This window comes from Macaca fascicularis, chromosome 7 (assembly GCF_037993035.2).
Source record: "Macaca fascicularis isolate 582-1 chromosome 7, T2T-MFA8v1.1".
Classification (NCBI taxonomy): domain Eukaryota; kingdom Metazoa; phylum Chordata; class Mammalia; order Primates; family Cercopithecidae; genus Macaca; species Macaca fascicularis.
The window spans coordinates 14,497,918-14,514,790 of record NC_088381.1 but is presented as its reverse complement, the minus strand read 5'-3'; the positions used below and the strand labels follow the sequence as shown (position 1 = coordinate 14,514,790).

At 36.6% G+C, this 16,873-nt stretch overlaps 1 long non-coding RNA gene across 2 annotated transcripts in view; it reads left to right on the top strand.

The window, feature by feature from the left end:
* The window catches only part of LOC135971776 (uncharacterized), a 76,697-nt gene that overhangs the window by 48,818 nt on the left and 11,006 nt on the right, over positions 1 to 16,873 (top strand). The window lies entirely within an intron of this gene.

Below are 16,873 nucleotides of genomic sequence, written 5' to 3'. Positions count from 1 at the left end.
CAAATCTCAGTGCTGTGCTTGGCTCAGAGCCAGTGGACTTGGGGCACACATGACCCAGTGAGCCACCAGCTGGGATGGCCAGGGGAGTGTCACCTCTCCCCCAACCCCAGGCAGCACAGAAAGAAACTTCTTCCTTCTGCTTGAGGAGAGGAGAGGGAAGAGTAAAGAGGACTTTGTCTTGGAACTTGGATATCCACTCAGCAACAGTAGAATGGGGCACAAGGCAGAGTCCTGAGGCCTCTTTTCTAGGCCCTAGCTCCCAGATGACTTTTCTAGACACACTCTGGGCTAAAAGGAAACCTGCTGTCTTGAAGGGAAGGACTCAGTCCTGGAAGAATTTTTCACCTACTGATTAAGGAATCCTTGGGTCCTGAATAATCAGCAGTAGCAACCAAGCAGTATTCACCTTGGGCCTTGGATGAGTCTCAGAGCCATGCTGGCTTCATGTGTGACCCAGCACATTCCCAGCTGTGGGTCTTACAAAAGAGACTTCTTTTGCTTAAGGAAAGAAGAGGTAAGAAGAGTAAGGGGACTCTTTTGAAGCTTGGGTACCACCAGCTCTACCCAGCGATGTAGACTACCAAGTGGGCTCCCGGGGTTCCTGATTCCAGGCTTTGGCTCCTGGACAGCATTTCTCGATCCTTCCTGTGCCATAGAGGAGCCTACTTCCATGAAAAGAGAATCCCAGGCTTGGTAGCATGCACACAAGCTGACTGAAGAGCCCTTGGGCCTTGAGTGAACATGGCGGTAGCCAGGTAGTGCTTACTGTGGGCCTGGGGCAGTGGTGGCCATGGGGAGAGACTCATCTGCTTGAGAAAAGGGGAGGGAAGAGTGAGAAGGACTTTGTCTTAAGGCTTGGGTGCCAGCCCAGCAGTAGTAGAACAAAGCAGCGAGTAGATCCCTAAGGTTCTTGACTCCAGGTCCTGGCTCCTGGATGACATCTCTGGACCCACACCCACTATGGGCCAAGAAGAACTCACTGCACTAAAAGGAAGGACGTGAGCTTGGCTGTATTTGCCACATGCTGGTTATAGAGGCCTTGATGAACATAGGTGATAGCCAAGCAGTGGTAACTGCGGGCCTTGAGTGAGACCCCAGTGCTGGCTTTGGGTCTGACCCAGCACAGTCCCAGTTGTGGTGGCCACAGGAGTGCTTCAGTCACTCCTCCCTTAGCTTCAAGTGGAGACAGAGAGATGGAGAGAGAGACAGACAGAGAGAGAGAGAGAGAGAGAGACTGTTTGTTTGGGAGAAAGTCAGGGAAGAGAACAAGGGTCTCTGCTGGATAATCCAGATAATTCTCTCAGGTCTTACTCAAGACATCAAGGAAGTACTTCTACAAGCCTGCAAGAGCCATGGCATCATTGGGCTTAGGGTGCCCCCTAATGCACATACAACTGCAGTGACCAAAGACATAGATCACAGTGCCCAAATCTCTTTGAAAAGGGACTCGGAAAGCCTTCCCAAGAAGGATGGGCACAGACAAGCTCAGACTGAGAAGACTATAATAAATACCTAACTCTTCAACACCCAGAAACTCACAAACATCTACAAGCATCAAGACTACCCAGAAAATGGCTTCAACAAATGAATGAAATAAGCACCTGTGGCCAGTACCAAAGAGACAGAGATATGTGAACTTTCAGACAGAAAACACAAAATAACTGTTTTGAGGAAGCTCAACAAAATTTGAGATAACACAGAGAAAGAATTCAGAATCCTGTCAGATGAAATTAATGAAGAGATTGAAATAATTAAAAAAAAATCAAGCAGAAATTCTGGAGCTGAAAAATACAATTGCCATACTAAAGAACACATCAGAGCCTCTTAACAGTAGACTTGATCAAGCAGAAGAATTAGTGAGCTTGAAGACAGTCTATTTGAAAATACACAGCCAGAGGAGAAAAAAGAGAAAAAGAATAAAAAAGAATGAAGCATAAATGTAAGATCTAGAAAATAGCCTCGAAAGGGCAAACCTAAAGTTATTGGCCTTAAAGAGGAGGGAGAGAGAGAGCGAGAGAGAGAGAGAGAGAGAGGTCAGGGTGGAAAGTATATTTAAAGAGAAAATAACAGAGAACTTCCCAAACCTAGGGAAAGATATCAATATTTAAGTACAAGAAGGTGATAGGACACCAAGCAGATATAATCCAACTGAGACTACCTCAAGACATTTAATAATCAAGCTCTCAAAGGTCAATGATAAAGCAGCAAGAGAAAAGAAATAAAAACATGCGGAAGGAAAAAAAAAAAAAAAACTTTTATCCTAAATTAGCATATCCTGTGAAAATATCCTTCAAACATGAAGGAGAAATAGACTTTCCCAGACAAACAAAAGTTGAGGGGTTTCATCAATACTAGACCTGTCCTACAAGAAATTCTAAAGCCAATTCTTTGGTCTGAAAGAAAAGGACATTGGTGAGCATTAGGAAATCATCTGAAGGTACAAAACTCACTAGTAATAGTGGGTACACAGAAAGACACAGAAAATTATAACACTATAATTGTGGTGTGTAAACTACTCATATCTTGAGTACAAATACTAAAAGATGAACCTATCAAAAATAGTAACTACAACAATTTTTCAAAACATAGACAATATAATAAAATTGGAACAACAAAAAGTTAAAAAGTGGGGGATGAATTTAAAGTGTAGAGTTTGTATGAGTGTTCTCTTTGCTTGCTTGTTAGTTTGTTTAAGCAATCAGTGTTAAGTTGCACTTAGTCTAAAATAAGGAGTTATAAGATATTATTTGTAAGCTTCATGGTAACCTCAAATCAAAAAACATGCAACAGATATACACAAAATAAAAAGCAAGAAATTGAAACATACCACCAGAGAAAATTGCCTTCATGAAAAGGAAGACAGGAAAGAAGGAAGAGAAGACCACAAAACAATCAGGATACAAATTTTAAAATGACAGGAGTAAGTCTTTACTTATCAATAATAACATTGAATGTAAATGGACTAAAGTCTCCAACCAAATGACGTAGAGTGGCTAATTCATTAAAAAAAAATCCAATGATCTCTTGCCTATAAAAAATGCTCATCACCTATAAAGTGATGTAGACTGAACATAAAGGGATGGACAATTATATTCCATGCAAATGGAAATGAAATGAGCAGGAGTAGCCATACTTATATCATACAAAATAGATTTCAAGACAAAAACTATGAGAAGAGACAAAGAAGGTCACTATATATTGATGAAGGGGTCAGTGCAGCAAGAGGATATATAAGAAGTTTAAATGTATTTAAATTTAATACACTGGGGCACCCAGATATATATATATAACAAATATCATTAGAGCTAAAGAGAGAGATAGACCCCAATACAATAATAGCCAGAGACTTCAACATCCAACTTTCAACATTGGGCATATCTCCTAGACAGAAAATCAACAAAGAAATATCTGACTTAATTTGCACTATAGACCAAGTGCACCTAATAGATATTTACAGAACATTTCATCCAATGGCTACAGAATACACATTCTTTTACTCAGCATATGACTTATTTTCAAGGATCGGCCATATGTTAGGCCACAGAATGTCTTAAAAATTAAAAAAAATTGAAGTAATATCAAGTATCTTATCTAACTACAATGGAATAAAACTAGAAAACAATAACAAAAGGAATGTTGGAAACTTTACAAACACTGGTAAACAATATGCTCCTGAATGACCAGCGAGTCAATGAAGAAATTAAGAAGGAAACTGAAAGATTTCTTGAAACATATGATAATGGAAACACAACATAAAACTTTTGGGATACAGCAAAAGCAGTACTAAGAGGAAAGGATATGACAATAGGCACCTTCATCAGAAAAGTAGAAAAACTTCAAATAAATAACACAATTATACATCTTAAAGAACTGGAAAAACAAGAGCAAATCAAATTCAAAATTAGTATAAGAAAAGAAGTAATAAAAATCTTAACAGAAACTAATGAAATTTAAATAAAAATACACATAAGATCAATGAAATGAAAAGTTTGTTTTTTGAAAAGTTAAACAAAACCAAGAATCTTATAGCCAGACTAAGAAAAAAAGAGAGAAGACCCTAATAAAAAAAATTCTGAGATGAAAAAGGACACATTACAACCAATACCACAGAAATTCAAAGGATAATTACAGGCTACCATGAGCAACTTTATGCCAATAAATTGGAAAACCTAGAAGAAATGGGTAAATTCTTAGACAAATACAACCTACCCAGATTGAATCATGAAGAAATTCAAAACCTGAACAGACCAATAACAAGTAACAAGATCAAAACCATAATCAAAAATCTTCCAGCAAAGAAAAGTCTTGGACCTGATGCCATCATTGCTGAATTCTACCAAGCATTTAAAACCAATTCTACTCAAACTATTCTGAAAAATTGAGGAGGTGGGAATACTTCCAAAATCATTCTACAAGGCCAGTATTACCCTGATACCAAAATCAAAGACACATCAAAAAAAGAAAACTACAGGCCAATATCATTGATGAACAGTGATGTAAAAATCCTCAGCAAAATAGTAGCCAACCAAATTCAATAATACATTAGACAGATCATTCATTACGACCAAGTGGGATTTATCCCAGGGATGCAAAGATGATTCAACATATGCAAATCAATCAGCATGATACATTATATCAACAGAATGAAGGACAAAGTCATGATCATTTCAATTGATGCTGAAAAAGCATTTGATAAAATTCAACATCCCTTTATGAAAAAGACCTTAAAAAAAACTGGGTATAGAAGAAAATACCTCAACACAATAAAAGCTGTATGTGATAGATCCACAGCTAGTATAACACTGAATGAGGAAAAACTGAAATCTTCCTCTAAGATCTGGAACATGACAAGGATGTCGCATTCACTATTGTTATTCAACATAGTACTAGAAGTTCCTAGTTAGAGCCATCAGACAAGAGAAAGAAAGAAAAGGGCCTGCAAATTCGAAGGAAGAAGTCAAATTCTGCTTGTTTGTGGATGATGTAATCTCATATTTGGAAAAACCTAAAAAATCTATTAGAACTGGAACAAATTCATTAAAAGTACAGACTACAAAATCAACATACAAGAATCAGTAACATCTCTATATGCCAACAGTGAACAATCTGAAAAGGAAATCAAGAAAACAATCCCATTTACAATAGCTATAAATAAAATACCTAAATATAAACTTAACCACAGAAGTGAAAGATCTTAATAATGAAAACTATACAATACTGATTGGGTTGGGCATGGTGGCTCATGTGTGTAATTCCAGCACTTTGCGAGGCCGAGGCAGGCAGATCACTTGAGGTCAAGACCAGCCTGACCAACATGGAGAAACCCTGTCTCTACTAAAAATACAAAATTAGCTGGGCGTGGTGGTGCATGCCTGTAATTCCAGGTACTAGGGAGCTTGAGACAGGAGAATCACTTGAACCTAGTAGGTGGAGGTTGCGGTGAGCTGAGATCACACCATTGCACTCCAGTCTGGGCAACAACAGCAAAACTCCATCTAAAAAAAAACACACACACAAAAAAACAAAAAACTGTACAATACTGATTAAATTGAAGAGGACACAAAAAAATAGAAAGGTATTCCATGTTCATGGATTGGAAGAATCAATATTGTTAAAATGTCCATACTACCTAAAGCAATCTACAGATTGAATGCAATCTCTATCAAAATACCAATGACATTCACCACAGGAAAAAAAAAAAAAATCCTAAAATTTGTATGGAACCACAAAAGACCCAGAATGGTCAAAGCCATCCTGAGCAAAAAGAACAAAACTGGAGGAATCCGATTGCTTGACTTCAAATTAGAGCTATAGTAACCAAAACTGTATGATACTGGCATAAAAACAGACACACAGAGCAATGGAACCAAATAGAGAACCCAGAAATATATCCATACCTCTACAGTGAACTCATTTTTGACAAAGGTGCCAAGAACATACACGGGGGAAGAGACAGTCTTTTCATAAATGGTGCTGGAAAAACTGGATATCCATATTCAGAAGAATAAAACTAGATCCCTATCTCTTGCTATATGCAAAAATCAAATCAAAATGGATTAAATCTTAAATCTAAAACCCCAAACTATGAAACTACTAAAAGAAAACATTAGGGAACTCTCCAGGACATTTGTCTGGGCAAAAATTTCTTGAGTAATATCTCACAAGCACATGCAACTAAAGCAAAAGTGGACAAATGGGATCACATCAAGTTAAAAAGCTTCTACAGAGCAAAGGAAAAATTCAACAAAGTGAAGAGACAACCCACAGAATGGGGGAAAACATTTGCAAACTACTCATGTGACAAGCGATTAACAGCTGGAATATATAAGGAGCTCAAACAACTCTATAGGAAAACATTTTAACAATCCAATTAAAAATGGGCAAAATATATGAATAAACATTTCTTAAAAGAAGACGTACAAATGGCAAACAGGCATATGAAAATGTACTCAACATAACTGATCATCAGAGAACTGCAAATCAAAACTACAATGAAATATAATCTCACCCCTGTTATCCAAATGACAGACAATAACAAATGCTGGCGACGATATGGAGAAAAAAGAACCCTTGTACACTGTTGGTGGGAATGTATATTAGTATATCCACTATGGAGAACAGTTTGGAAGTTTCTCAAAACACTAAAAATAGAATTACCATATGATCCAGTAATCCCACTGCTAGGTATATACCAAAAAGAAAAGGAATGAGTGTATTGAAGAAATGTCTACACTCTTATGTTTATTGAACACTATTCACAATAGCCAAGATTTGGAAGCAGCCTAGGTGTCCATCCACAGACAAACTGATAAAGAAAGTGTGATACATATATACTATGGAGTACTATTCAGCCATTAAAAGAATGAGATCCTGTCATTTTTAACAACATGGGTGAAACTCAAAGACATTAAGTGAAATAAGACAAATAGAGAAAGACAACCATATTTTCACTTATTTTGGGAGTTAAAAATTAAACCAATCGAACTTATAGGAAAAAAACCTTTTGACTTTTTAAAGAGAAGCCCTATATCTGGGCTTTAAATGACATTTTCAGAATTTAAAATATTTGCAACAACTGCACATCAAAACAGAAAACACGGTGTGAGCCAAAGTGAGTGCGTCTGTAAATTTTTTTGAACATGTGAATCATCATTTTTATGTCTGATCTGTGATAAATAGAAAAGTCCTTTCAAACTCATTGTTGCCATCTCCCAGGTCATTTTTCTCCCAGAACTTATGACTGTCAAACTGTTTGTTCTTTGTTGACATTTAGTTCTCCTACATGCCATCTCCTCACGTTCCACCTCCTTGTTATTCTGATAAATGAGCGAATCTAATGAATTCATTCATCCTAATAAGAATTTTTTCCTTCAGTCGTTTCTTCCTTCTCAGTTAGAATGTATACTTTACGATAGAAGTTATAGAAATAATATTCTTAGCAGCTGGTCTAAAGTTGGAGGGTTTAAACATGTAAAAGCGTCAAAAGTACATGGCAGGCCAGAGGGGGATGTTTGGGTGTAACGGTAAGTGGTGCCTTGTGCTAGTTCCCAAATCACAGGTGTCATCAAGCTGCCAGTGTCCAGGGCCAGATCTGAAGACATTTTGGACCCATATCACTGCTCATGGCTATCATTGTTATTAGTATCAGCTTCAGGTAAGGGCTTGCTTGGAGCCATTAAAGAGCTTCAGTTGGTTCTCCCTTTCTAAAGTTGAGAGTCCTTTTTGGTTTTGACAGGTTTCAGGCTTTTAAAAATTGTTTGTTTATACACCTGGTAATTGGTTCCATTTGGCATCTTAATGTTACCTAAGCACTATTTAGCATGCCTAACAAGATTACCCTGAGCTTTTAAAACATTTAAGTGAAAGATTTAAATTCCATAAAAAGAAGAGGCGGCTGGTGAAACTTGGTCATTAGACAGGTGGAGAGCATAATTTTGAGTGGAGAAGCCCAAAACAGACTTCCTAGTTTTCTTTGCCCATTAGCCTGGAAGCCGCCCACGTTGAATCCACTTTTTTCATTCAGTGACCCCAGTGAAATGTCTGGTGCTCCCATCTTCTTTCATTCCCAGCAGCACTTATTAGAACCCAATGAGGAGCCTTAGACTGCTGGTTGACTAGCGCTCCCCCACACACTCCCAAGTCACTCAGCTCCCTCTGAGGCATAGTAAGGGTCTGTACCAAGATTGCATACATCCAAAAGCCCAGCATGAATCACTCTTACGCCCCAGGGTTGCTAAAATGATTGAATCAGTGAGTTGAAAAGAACAGTGATTTTGTTCTGTTTTATCTCCCTGGGAAGTGGGGTGGGGAAGGGGATTAGGATGAACCCATCTATTTTAGGTGCTTACTTACAGAATTAACGTCCCCCTAGAAAAGTGATGCCTTGGCTACAGTATACAGCTTTGCCATTAATGAGAGGAAAGGGGAACTGTTTTCATTTTTCTTGCAAGACTGAGAAGGGCAATTTTTTTGAGGCTAGCACCATCGTGTGGATAAAGTGAATACAGGTCTTTTTTCTTTTTTGGAGGGGATTGCATAACAGGCCACTATAATATACCTCTGGAAACACAATTTTGTTATCTTCTCATCTATGTCTTATATATTTTCTGAGTCATCACAGAGCAGCCAGAGATAAAAATATTTTTTGCAGCAGTGCCATATACTGCTGGGATCCTAAGGATCATGTGCTTCTACAAAATGACTGACTGAACTGCAGGAACATGATGGTGGGAAATTCACAGAGCAGTTTTGGATCAGACAGAGCATAAATTAGAGAGCACATTTGGGATTAGCCACTGGGCTCTTCAGTGGAAGTTACCAATTTGGACTTTGTGAGAAATGCCAAGGCTTGTTACTGAGGCAACTTTCTAACCATTATTGTCCAAGAAATGAAAGCTAAATCAGAGGAAACGAGGAGAAATAGAAATCTGATTGCAGGATGCAGAAGAATTTTACCAAACTGCATGGTTCATCTCCTGTGGAGTGAGAAGGTGATGTGGAGTTTCTCTGATTATTTTGGAATCCGAATGAAAAGGGAAAAAGAACAATGTGGAGAAGCTCTGTTGACTTGTGGCTTTAAGTCTTAAGAGCATGATGGGGGAGTGGATGGCAAAGTTAGGAGAAAGATTTTTTTTTACCTCTGTAGTGGCCTTTCCTTTGTAGCTGGCACCAAGGTCCCTAAAGAGGGGCTGAGTCTGCTTCTCCTCTTTTGTAGTGTTTTTCCTCATTTCCAGATTGGCTGGTATGTGGGCGTTGGGAGGGCACAAATAGGTGGAGGTAGGGAGAGCTGTTGCTTATAAAGATGTAGCACCATTGAACACCTAACAAATCACTCTTCCAGTATTATTCTTTCCTTTGCACATTTCCCTAGCCCCAAGGGAAAAGGTTTTACCAGGACTTAAAACAAGAATCTGTAATTGTAGAAATTTGGGGTAGTCAAAACCAAATCAAGAAGTGCTGACGTTTGCTCTCTTTGATGAGCTACTAAAGTGATAGGAACATATACAGAACGGTCCTCCCCACCCACCACTCACTCTTGTCTTCACACATTCCCTTCCTTCCTTCCTTCCCAGAACTGGGCTGGCTTGTACAGCTGTAGATATTAATATATCTGGAGTTTCAGATTGAAAGACCTTCTTGTGATTGAATACGGGCTGATGACGATCTGGAGGGAGTTTTTAGGCACATGTGAAGCTTTCCTCTGTAGGCAGCCATTTATGGAACTGAAGTGTGACAGCAAGCTGTGTGGACCGGCTGACACTATAAGTGCAGATGTAGGATCCCAGAGATTATCAAGCAGCTAGAATGAGAGGTTGAATCAAGAGCGCAACTAATTGCAATGACTATCAAGTCGTATATTTAGTATCCTTTTAGCATAATCTTTTAAAACTCTTTCCTTACATCCATATCTGAGGGTAGGGGCACCAGGTAAAAAGCCATGAGAATAGTGAGACTCCAGCTCAGGGAATATTTGAGCCTTGTTTCCTACTAGCCACTGGAAAATCTTGTCATGCTTCTCCTTCTCTAGCTCCTTACTCCCTTAGCCGAGTCTTGCATTATCCTTTTTAACTGAACACTGTTTTAATTTGGAAGCCTGTTAATGGTGGCCTGGGAGCCTCTTGGGCTCTTTTCTCTGGGGTCACTACTCTTTCACTGTAGACTTCTCCCTCTCTGTCACTGTATTACTTCCCTCACCTTCCAGCTGGGCCACAGGGACACCCACAGTGGATCCTATGCTCTGCAGAGGAAGACTCAATGGAGGAGAGGTTAAAATTCTTTTTTTGGGTTAGGGTTGGTTCCCCAGTTTTATAAAACTGAATTATGTTGAGGATTCTGGGAAGATGGTAGAGCAGGAAGCACCAGGAATCTGTCTTCCTACCCAGACAACAACTGCACTGGCAAAACCTATCTGATCTAACTTCTGGAGCTTTAGAATCTATTTGAAGGCTTACAACTTCCAGGGGAAGGTTTGGATGACAAACTGTGGGTAAGTTCAGCTTTTAGCAGAGAAGCAGCTACCCATCTTCCACGCTCCACCCCAAGGGCAGGCAACACCTCCATACCCATTGTGGGAGCCAGGTAAGCCTCAAAGCCCTGCCCTTCATAAATTGAGGATCTATGATCTGATCCATGATTGCTATTTTCGATCTTGGAGATGCAGACACATACGTAGGCAGCCATTGTTACACCCTCCCCACTCCATTGCAAGACTCTCCCTCAAAGATGAATCAACTTTCAGAGGATTTAAAGGGTCAACAATCTTTTGATATTCTACCCTCAATGTGCTGTCCCTTCATTGTAATCTGGTTTGGGGAGCCAGATATTTAAAATCTGAGACATTCAAAAGTAACCACATATACAGAGAAATTCAGAGAGTTACTGTCATGCCTAGGGACAGGTGCAGGCTCAAAAGACCTGAGAAAACGCTAACACCTCAGGCTCATCCCTCGCAGACAGTCTATAACAATCAAAAATAAAATAATAATAATAAAAAAAAACCAAATTAGCAAACCCTGGGAAAGGAGGAGAAACTTCTTTTCAGAATTACTTCATTATAATCCAGATGTTCATTTTTCAACAAAAAACATCACCAAGCATATTAAAAAATGGGAAAATGTAGCTCCTATTTTTAAAAAAAAGAAACCCCAAGAAAATCCAGATGGTGAACTTGCTAGACAAATACTTTAAAGCAACTCTGATAAAGATGCTCAAGGACTTAAAAGAAGATCTAGGAAAAGTAAACACAACAATGTATGAACAGAATGAAAATATTGATAAATAGAAAATGTAAAACAAAAACTAAAAAATTTTGGAGCTAAAAAGTATCGTAGCTGAAATGTAAATACTTTAATTCTTAAAACACTTCTATTTTAGGTTCAGGGGCACATGTACAAGTTTGTTATATAGGTAAATTCGTCTCATTGTGGTTTGTTGTACAGATTATTTTATCACCCAGGTAATAAACCTAGTACAAAATGGTTATTTTTTTCTGCTCCTCTCCCTCTTCCCATCCTCCATTCTCAGGTAGTCCCCAGTGTCTGATGTTCCCCTCTTTTGTGTCTATCTGTTCTCATAATTTAGCTCCCACTTATAAGTGAGAACAATCAATATCTGGGTTTCTGTTCTTATGTTAGTTTGCCAAGGATAATGGCCTCTAACTCCATCCATGTTCCTCCGAAGAACATGGCCTAGTTCTTTTTTATGGCTGCATAATATTCCACAGTGTTTATATACCACATCTTAAAAATCTAATCTACCATTGATAGGCATTTAGATTGATTCCATGTCTTTGCTATTGTGAATAGTACTGCAGTGAACATATACGTGCATGTGTCTTTATGATAGAATGATTTATATTTCTTTGGGTATATACCCAGTAATGGGATTTCTGGGTCAAATGATAGTTTTGTTTTTAGTTCTTTGAGGAATCACCACTCTGATTTCCACAATGGCTGAACTAATTTACACTCCCACCACTAGTGTATAAGTTCCTTTTCCTTTACAACCTCTGCAGCATCTGTTATTTTTTGACTTTTAATAATAACCATTCTGACTGGTGTGAGATGGTACTTTACTGTGGTTTTGATTTGCATTTCTCTAATGATCAGTGATAATGAACTTTTAAAAAATATACTTGTTGGCCGCATGTATGTCTTCTTTAAAAAAGTATCTGTTCATGTCCTTTGCCCACTTTTTAATGAAGTTGTTTTTTTCTTGTAAATTTGTTTAAGTTCTTCATAGATGCTGGATATTAGACCTTTGTCAGATGCATAGTTTGCAAATAATTTCTCCCATTCTGTAGGCTGTCTGTTTATTGATAGTTTTTTTTGATGTGCAGAAACTCTTTACTTAAATCCCATTTGTCAAGTTTTGCTTTTGCTGCAATGGCTTTTGGAGTCTTCATCATGAAATCTTTGCCAGTTCCTATGGCCAAAATACTATTGCCTAGGTTGTTTTCCAGGTTTGTTTATATATATATATATATATATATATATATATTTGGGTTTTACATTTAAGTCTTTAATCCATCTTAAGTTGGTTTTTGTACATGGTATAAGCAAGGGGTTCAGTTTCAATCTTCTGCATATGGCTAGCCAGTTATCCCAGCACCATTTATTGAATAGGGAGTCCTTTCCCCATTGCTTGTTTTTTGTCAGGTTTGTCAAAGATTGGATGAAATAAAAAATGTATTGAAGGGATTCAAAAACAGATTTGAGCAAGCCTAAGAAATAATCAAGGAACTTGAAGATAAGACTATTGGAAGAAAAGTGAAAAGGTCCTAAGGGATCTGTGGGACACCATCAGACCAGCATACATGTTGTGGAAGTCCTAGAAGGAGAGAAAGATAAGCAGAGAATATTCAGAGAAAGAATAGCTGAAAACTTTCCAAATTTGATAAAAGACATAAATGTAAACATTTATCAAGCTCAAAAATGTTACTAGTAGAACTCAAAGAGACCCACACTGAGACACATTATAATCAAACCATGAGAAGCCAAAGTCCTTCAGAAACATTTAAAACTGTTCTTCAAAAGTGAGAGAGAAATGAAGATGTTTCCAGATAAACAAAAGCTGAGAGAATTCATTACCACTAGACATGTCCCACAAGAAAAACTAAAAGGAGTCCTGCAGGTTGAAATGAAATGTTCCATGTGCACTTGAGAATATTCAAGACAGTAACTGGAAGCTGTACGGAGAAACAAAGATCTCAGTAAAGGTAAATATCTGGGCAATTATAAAAGTTAGTATTATCTTAACTTTGGTTTGTAACTCTACTTTTTGTTTTCTACATGATTTAAGAGACTAACATTTTAAAAAATTACTAGTCTAAAAGTTAGTGTTATGGAAACTTTGATTTGTAGTTCCACATTTTGTTTTTTATGTAGTTTATAAAATTGATGCATAAAACAATTATACTTTTGGACACACAATGTATAAAGATATAATTGCATCAATACATTTATTCATCAATACAGTTATTCAGTGCATCAGTAACTGAAAGGATGTGAGGATGGAGCTGTATAGGAGCAGAGGTTTTGTATGTTAGTAAAGTTAGGCTGATATAAATTGAAATGAGAGCATTATAACTTGAGGATGTTAAATGTAATCCCCACAGCAATCATAAAAATGGCTATAGAATATATACAAAAGGAAATTAGAAGGAAATTACAGCATTTCAATATAAAAATCAACTAGACACAAAAGAAGACAGTAATGCAGGAAATGAGGGTGAAAAAAGCTATAAGGTATATAGAAAAATATAGCAAAATGACTAAAATCAGTTTATTGTTATCAGTAAGTGCTTTAAATATAAATAGATTAAATTATCCAATGAAAAGACAGAGATTGGCAGAATAAATTTTAAAAAAACCCACACATGATCCAACTATATGCTATCATCAAGTGATTCACTTTAGATCCAGAGATATGAATACGTTAACAGTAAAATGATGGGAAAAGATAGTCCATGCAACTTGTGACCACAAGAGAGCAGGAGTGGCTATACTTATATCTGGCAAAATTGACTTCAGATTAAAACAATTACAAGGAACAAAGAAGGACATTATATTTTAATAGAAATTTCTATACAGCAAAAAGATACAATAATTTTACACCTACTAACAGACCATCAAAATATATGAAACAAAAACAGAATTGGAGGGAGAAGTAGATTTACAATAATGGTTGAAGACTTTAATAGCTCACTGTCAATAATGGATAGAACAACCAGATAGAAGATGAATAAGAAAATAGAAGACTTGAACAACACAATTAGCAACCAGATCTAACAGACATATACAGAGCACTTTATTCAACAACAGCAGAATTAACCTTCTTCTCAGGTTCATATGGAACATTCTTCAGGAGAAACCTATGATAGATCAGAAATTAAGTCTCAATAGATTTAGAAATAGAGATATAATATAAAGTATCTTCTATGGTCTGAATATGTTCTCCAAATTTATGTGTTAGGAACTTGTGGCCGTGTTGAGAAGTGGGGCTTTTGGGAGAACTCTCCCCTCATGCCGTTACAAAATGCTGTTACAAAAATGGCACGTAGGAGTGGGTTTTCTTCTGCTCTTACGCCATGTGAGGACAGTGTTCATCCACCTTTTGTGCTTCCCTCTTCCACAATGTTAGAATGTAGCAAGAAGACATTCATAAGATTCTGGCACCTGATATTGGACTTCCCACCTTCCAAAACCGTTCTTTGTAAATTACCCAGTCTGTGGTATTCTGTTATAGCAGCATGAATGTGTTAAGAGAGCCTCTTTCCTAACTATAGTGGGATGAAGGAAGAAATAAATAACAGAGAGAAAAATTGGAAAATTCATGAATTTGTGGAAAAACACACTTAACCAATGCATCCAAGAAGAAATTACAAGGGAAATTAGAAAATATCTTGAGACAAATGAAAATGAAAACACAACATACCAAAACTTATTGAATGCAGCAAAAACAGTGCTGAGGGGGAAATTTGTAGATATAAACACTTACATTTGAGAAAAATCTCAAATAAACAATTTAAATCTATAATAATTTAAGAAAGTAAGAAAATAACACACTGAACCCAAAGCTAGCAGGAAGAAACAAATAATAAAGATTAGAGCAGAAAATTTTTTTAATAATAGAGAAAATTAGCATAACCAAAAGTTGGTTCTTCAAAAGTATCAACAAACTGACAAACCTTTGGCTAGATAAACTAAGAAAAAGAAGACTCAAATTACTAAAATCAGAAATTAAAGGATTATTATTGATGTTACAGAAATTAAAAGGATTATAAGAGAGTACTATGAATAATTTTAACACATTAAATAACCTGGAAGAAATTTATAAATTCTTAGAAACACAAAACCTACCAAGACTGAAGCATGAAGAATTAGAAAACCCGAATATGCCTATAACTAGTAAGAAGACTGCAATAAAAAATCCCAATAAAGAAAACCCTGGGCCTGATGGCATCACTGGGGAAATGTACCAAACATTTAGAGAAGAAGTAATACCAATTCTCAAACTTTTGAAAAATATCGTATAGGAGGAATTACATCCTAACTAATTCTATGAGGCCAGCATTGTCCTGATACAAAAGCCAGACAAAAACACTGCAAGAAAAGAAAACTACAAAGCAATATCCTTTATGAACATCGATGCAAAATCTTTAACAAAATACTAGCAAACTAAATTTAACAGCATACTAAAGAGATTATACACCATGATCAAATGGAATTTATTCCTGGAATGCAAGGATGGTCCAACATGTGAAAATTGATCAATGTAATATACCACATTAACAGAATAAAGGAAAAATTACATAGTTATCTCAATTGACGCAGAAAGGGCCTTTAACAAAATTTAACACCATTTGTGATTTTAAAAACAATCAACAAACTAGAAATACAACAAAACTACCTCAACATAATAAAAATCATACTTGAAAAAACTCACAGCAAACATCATACTCAATGGTGAAAGACTAAAAGCTTTTCCTCTTAGATCAGAAACAAGGAAAGGATGCCTATGTTTGCCATTTCTATTCAACATAGTACTGGAAGTTCTAGCCAGAGCAATAAGGCAAGAAAAAGAAGTAAAAAGACATTTAAATTGGAAAGGAAGAAGTAAAAGTATCTCTGTTTACAGATGGCATGATTTTATACGTGGAAAACTCGAAAGATTTCACCTAATAAAATTGTTAAAATAAGAAATGAATTCAGCAAAGTAGCAGGAAACAAAATAAACAAAAATCACTTGCATTTCTACACACTAACAATAAACAATCTGAAGAGGAAATTAATAAAATTTCATTTACAATAGCTTCAAAAATTATAAAATGCTTAAGTATTAACCTAGGAAGTAAAAGAGAGAGAAAATTATGAAACATTGCTGAAATAAATTAAAGAATAAATAAATAGAAAGACATTTTACATTCATGGATTAAAAGACTTAAAATTGATAAGATGTCAATGTTACCCAAAGTGGTATACGAATTCAATACAATCCCTATCAAAATCCCAATGACTTTTTTTTGGGCAGAAAGAGAAAAGCTTATCCTAAAATTTACATGGAATCTTAAGAGATGATAAATAGCTAAAATAATCTTTAAAAAGAAAGTGGGAGGCTTATACTTCCTGATTTCAAAACTTACTAAAAAGCCATAGTAATCAAACCAGAGTGGTGCTGGCATAAAGACAGACATATAGACCAATGGAACAGAATAGAAAGCCCAGAAATAAATCCTCACATATATGGTCAAATGACTTTTGATAAGGGTGCCAAGACAATTCAATGGGGGAAAGGTTAGTATTTTCAACATAGAGTCCTGGGAAAACTATATGACTACAAAACACTGTATGCAAAAATTAACTCAAAATGGATC